At 45.7% G+C, this 5,323-nt stretch overlaps 1 long non-coding RNA gene across 1 annotated transcript; it reads right to left on the bottom strand.

Moving 5' to 3' along the window:
- Nucleotides 1–1,579: 1,579 nt before the first annotated feature.
- On the bottom strand, nt 1,580–4,568 carry LOC112125332. The gene is made up of 3 exons (XR_002909721.3): nt 4,441–4,568; nt 2,265–2,401; nt 1,580–1,746 (listed from the first exon to the last, which is right to left on the bottom strand). It is a non-coding gene; the product is annotated as an uncharacterized LOC112125332 (long non-coding RNA).
- Between the last annotated feature and the right edge of the window lie 755 nt (nt 4,569–5,323).

The following is a 5,323-nucleotide window of genomic DNA, read 5'->3' as shown; positions in this document are numbered from 1 at the left end:
TGGATATGAGCAACACATCTCGAAGAACAACAGTTACAACGGTGAGTAACCGTCTTTTCTTTCTTTCTTACTCGTCTGTGTCCCCTAAAAATATAAGGGATACTGAATTCTATAGGTTATGTAGGTTCTTGTTAATATTGACGTACCACTTTTATCTTGCGGTTAAGGCATGTGTTAGAGACAATATTTGTTGTTACAGCACTTTATAATTTAAATTCAATCTTCCCAGCTTAATATACTTTCGCAATATTACCAGTTGGTACCTCTTTTCCTATAATCTTTCGGGTTAGTTCTCTATTGTTGACTTACACCATCATTTCTTGTTTCCAAGGCCTAAAATAGCTAAGCTAAAGTCTTGCAGGCCTCAGCCCACAGGCTTTTGCGTTTCAGCTTGTCTTACTCATGTCTACTACCTAGTTCCTCTAAATACTGATCAATCTTATACTTTTGTAATCCTACAAATAAACTCTGATTAACACACAGTGAATAAGTTATATTACATATTGATTAATCATAACATCACACAATAAATGGATACTAAACTAAAATCATTGGCTACAATATAGTGGCATTATATTATCTACTGTCTTATTATCTATACCTTTCCTAATGGTTCCTAACATTGTTACTTTTTTTTGACTGCCGCTGCACATTGAGCAGATGTTTTCAGAGAACTGGCCACAATGACTTCAAGATCTCTTTCTTAAGTGGTAACAACTAATTTAGACCCCATCATTTTGTATGTATCATTGGGATGATGTTTTCCAATGTGCATTACTTTGCATTTGTCAACACTGAATTTCATCTGCCATTTTCTTGCCCATTCACCCAGTTTTGTGAGAGCCCTTTGTAACTCTTTGCACTCAGCTTTGGACTTAACTATCTTGAGCAATTTTGTATCATCTGCAAACTTTGCCACCTCGCTGTTCTAGATCATTTATGGGTATGTTGAACAGAACTGGTTCCACTATAGATCCTTGGAGGACCCTGCTATTTACCTCTCTCCATTCTGAAAACGGACCATTTATTCCTACCCTTTGCTTCTCGTCTTTAACCAGTTACTGATCCATGAAAGAACCTTCCCTCTTATCCCATGACTCCTTACTTTGCTTAAGAGACTTTGGTGTGGGACCTTGTCAAAGGCTTTCTGAAAGTCCATGTACACTATACTTGTACAATATACACTATATCCACTGGAGGGGCAGAGGGGATGTGAGGGCACCAACCCGCAGGCTCTGAGTCGAACCCCGAAGGGGCCTGCAGCCTGCCAAGAGGGCAGTGTGTGTGTTGTGATGGTGGCTGCAGCCCCTGAGGGGCACCTAGCAAAGCAGGGCAGAGGGGGTGAGGTGGGCTTGAATCCTCCAGGGCAGGAGAATGATGTGAGGCACCCGTGACACCAGTACACTCTTTATAGGAGGGGTGCTGAAAGCCATTGAACAAACTTGTAAATACTGTACATGACGGAAGCTAAGCATTCAGTTGCTAATATTACTTCAGTCAAGCAGGCACAAGGCAAGCAGCAATCACACAACAAACAAACAGACAGACAATAAACTCACCCCAAGGGTCATATAGTTACTTCCTCTCTCCTGGAGAACTCCCTCGCAAAACCTCCGTTTGCTGCTCCTGTTGGCTAGCTCGAACAACTGATACATGAGCATGTGAGTTACGATATTCTGCAAGCATCTTGTGTGTGATTAAGTATTTCGTAAAATTCAATAATAGTGCAGACAAGTTTGTAACGATCTAAGAATATAAGAATTTGATCAGTAATCATTTTTGCATCAATGTTGAAGTCTACACTTATCCCAAGTGACACATACATATGACCATTAGATTTTTCTGAAATAGCTGGGAAATGACTCTCTCTGAAACAAAGTTTAATTTCTATGGAAATCACTGACCTGTGTGACACTCATACCCACTTCCCTTTTCCTCACAATAAGGAATTGGCTTTGATTTCCTGCAAATGACAAACAACTTCTTGCATCGTCCCAAGTTACACATCCCTGCAGCTTTAGAATTTTTGGAAGTGGCCTCTTCCACACCTATCATTTATTTTTGCAGAAAAAGCTACAACAGATCACATTCCTACGCCATTTCCATTTTTCCAAATTCTACTTGAATTAGGGTGACCAGGTGTCCCGATTTTATAGGGACAGTCTTGATTTTTGGGTCTTTTTCTTATATAGGCGCCTATTACCCCCACCCCCCGTCCCGAGTTTTCACACTTGCTGTCTGGTCACGCTAACTTGAATACTGACCGGGCTTTGACTTCTTCTAAGTGACAAAATATCTTTCAGGTCACCTCAAATGACATGTCTGTGTCATTAGATCATTCTGAAGATTCTGCAGTGACGCCTATGACTGTTAATAAGACACCTTCTTGACATGTGTGATCCTAGTAAGTAAATAGAGAAATATCTGCTTAGTTAGTAATAATCTTTATTACTAGTCTTGTTGTAGGAAAAAGTGAGAACCTGGTTTATTTTTCAGATCCTGTGGTGATTTTTTTCAGAGCTGGCAATTAAGTAAACTGAGCAAATCTGATGTGGAAATTCTTGAGACAGTATTAAGATGCAATGCAGCTTTTAGTCTCTTTACAATTAGATCCCTGTTGTAAATTGACACTGTCCTCTAGTGTCTAAAAATGGAATAGCAAGGAAATTTCTACAATATGAAATATACAGTATTATGAAAAACGCAGAAAACAGAGTTTCCTATTGTTTTAAATGCAGTCTAGATTTAGGAGAGCAATAAAGCACAAAATTTTATGGGCAATAATGGAAGCTTATTTTACCCTGGTGTTAATTTTCCAGATTTTAATACCCCACTATGTGTTTGCTAAAATGGCAGACAATTAACACCAGAAGGCCTAAAAAGGTGAAGAACTATAAAATCCAACATACTTCTGAGCTTTCTCTGTTCATTTTTGGGTTGCCAGGCTAGATTTTTCCAGTTCATCTTCAATTAATTTTGACAGATTTAATTTATCCAACTAATGTTGTGCTACTGAGGTAGATTGTAAATAGTATAATTTGGAAGGGGGAAGAAAGGGTTTTTAAAAAAAACTTGTTGGAAGTTTTAACTTCTCCAGAGTCCTTTATTTGACACATTTTTATGTATCTCCTCTCCGAAGTAAAATTCTAATCCGTATTCAATATTTCCATTGTGCACGTTCACAGGGGTCTATGTTGTAGCCTAATTCTGTGCATGTTCAAATGTAACATATTAACCATATCACACTTCTCAGTCTTGTATAGGTAGTCAGTCAAATGCTCAGGACTGGCCAATTTGTGCTTGATACAGATTTGTGTTTTTATGTGAAGGGTGGAGAATGCAAGTGTAGCTTGGTCCTCTGAAGACTACTCTGCAGCTGCCAGTAACCCCAAAGATCACTTTGGCAACTGGGAATTATGTGGATGCAGCAGCATCCTGACCATGTCCCCTTTCCTCCAGCCACACCACCTACATCTTGGACCAAGAGTCTGGGGCTTGTAGAAGCTTTTATGTTAGCTTTGTGGTAAATGTTTCTTAGGAGGCTGAAATTGGACCCTTATTCCAGTTCCTTATCTAAAGGCTTTTTTTTTAAATTGCTTTTTCTGCACAAAATGCTGCCACATGCTACAACCCTGCTTTCAATTTTGTAATTGTTCCTAGAATAAGTAATTAGCTTTGACTGCCTGAACATGACAAACTATTTTTGACAGTGCTTTATATAGAGATGAAGCTTAGGGTCATAGGGTGTTAGGTTCCAGCTATTTCAGAAAGATCGAACAGAAGCGATGTGTCACTTGGGATGGCCAGAGAGGTAGTTTGCAATTTTACACATCCTTAAATGTCACTCATTCAAATTATAAGGCAATGACAGTGGGTGATATGGGGTGGTCTTTGTGTCTCAAAAAAGTATATTTAAAATTCACACATTTGTTTTTATGAACCTTCTGAAAATTTAAATTTATATTAATAAGCCCCCGCCCCCAGTTGGCTTTTTAATAAGGACAAGGGAACGAGGAATGAGGGACCAAGTTTGGTCTTGTGCGATACCTTCAGCCTGGGGAAATCCTCAGCTGACTCATTTTAATTTTTTCAAACTCTATTTCATGTTAATCGGGTTACTCCCCCTCACTCGATATTCCCTGTGATCCCCGTAACTGGGGGTCTGCTAGAGGTGCCAGTCCCAGAAGATGCCCACTCAAATGCCTTTTCCGCGGCTGCCTGGGCGGCTGGCTCTCCGCAGCTCGCTGCTCCCCTGCCGGGCCGGTGTCTCCTCGGGCAGGGTGTCAAAGGCCGAGCACACGGGCGGGGCCGCTTCTCTTGGCTTGGCGGGTTTAGCAGGGGGCAGCAGGCTGTCCTTGGGGACGGCAGGCCCAGGCGCTGGCTCCGCCCGCTGGTTGAGGGGGGCTGGGGCCCATGGACCGAGGGGACCTTGTCACTGACCAGTTTCAGGTTGCGGGGGGGGGGCAGTACCGCCCCCCCAGGCCCCGGTGTGTGGGTCTGTCTCCCCGAGGGTCCCGGCCAGGGCGGGGGGGGGGTCCGAGCCTTCCCGCCCCAGGACCAGCGCAGCAGATCACTCGACCCGGGCCCGGCATGGATACGTCTCCCCCCGCCCCGCTCCCGGGCGAGCCCCTTGGAGGCCCCGCCTGTGGGGCGGGCGATCCGGAAAGGGGCGGCGCCGGCAGCCGGCAGGTCCCCGCATGGCATTGACGCGCGGGAGGTAGCGGTCTCATTGTGGCCGGGATGGAGGCAGCGGCGCCGTCGGCTGGCGGGTTCTCCCTGGGCAGAGCCCTCTCCTGCACCCCGCGCCCGGCCTGCCTGCAGCGCTCGGGCTCCCTGGAGCTCGGCGGCGGCTGCAGGGCACCGGTGCAGGTGCGGGTGCTGGTGATCAACACGGGCGGCACCATCGGGATGGTGGAGGAGGAACAAGGTGAGGGGAGTCTGGCGGGGCAGGGGGCTGGTGTGGGCGGGAGCTGGGAGGGCACCACCAACCCGCAGGCTCTGGGTCGATGGGGGCTGCAGCCCCTGAGGGGCACCGAGCAAAGCAGGGCGGGGGTGGGGGGGAGGTGGGCATGAGTCCTCCAGGGCCGGAGAGTGGTGTGAGGCACCTGCACCAGCCGCACCAGAACACTGTTTATAGGCTGGGTGCTGAAAGTCATCGCACAAACTTGTAAACACAGCCCATGATGGAAGCCAGGTATTTAGTTGCTATTATTGCTTCAAGCTTGGGGTGCTGCTGCTCTCCTAGTTCCAGCACCCTGGGGGTACCCACCTGTCGCGGTGATTGAGGGGTGGGCATGAATCCCTTGGGGTGCACAGCAAGGTG

Source organism: Terrapene carolina, unplaced genomic scaffold, assembly GCF_002925995.2.
Source record: "Terrapene carolina triunguis isolate 2854851 unplaced genomic scaffold, T_m_triunguis-2.0 Scaffold32768, whole genome shotgun sequence".
Taxonomy (NCBI): Eukaryota; Metazoa; Chordata; order Testudines; family Emydidae; genus Terrapene; species Terrapene triunguis.
This window is presented reverse-complemented; position numbering and strand designations above follow the sequence as displayed.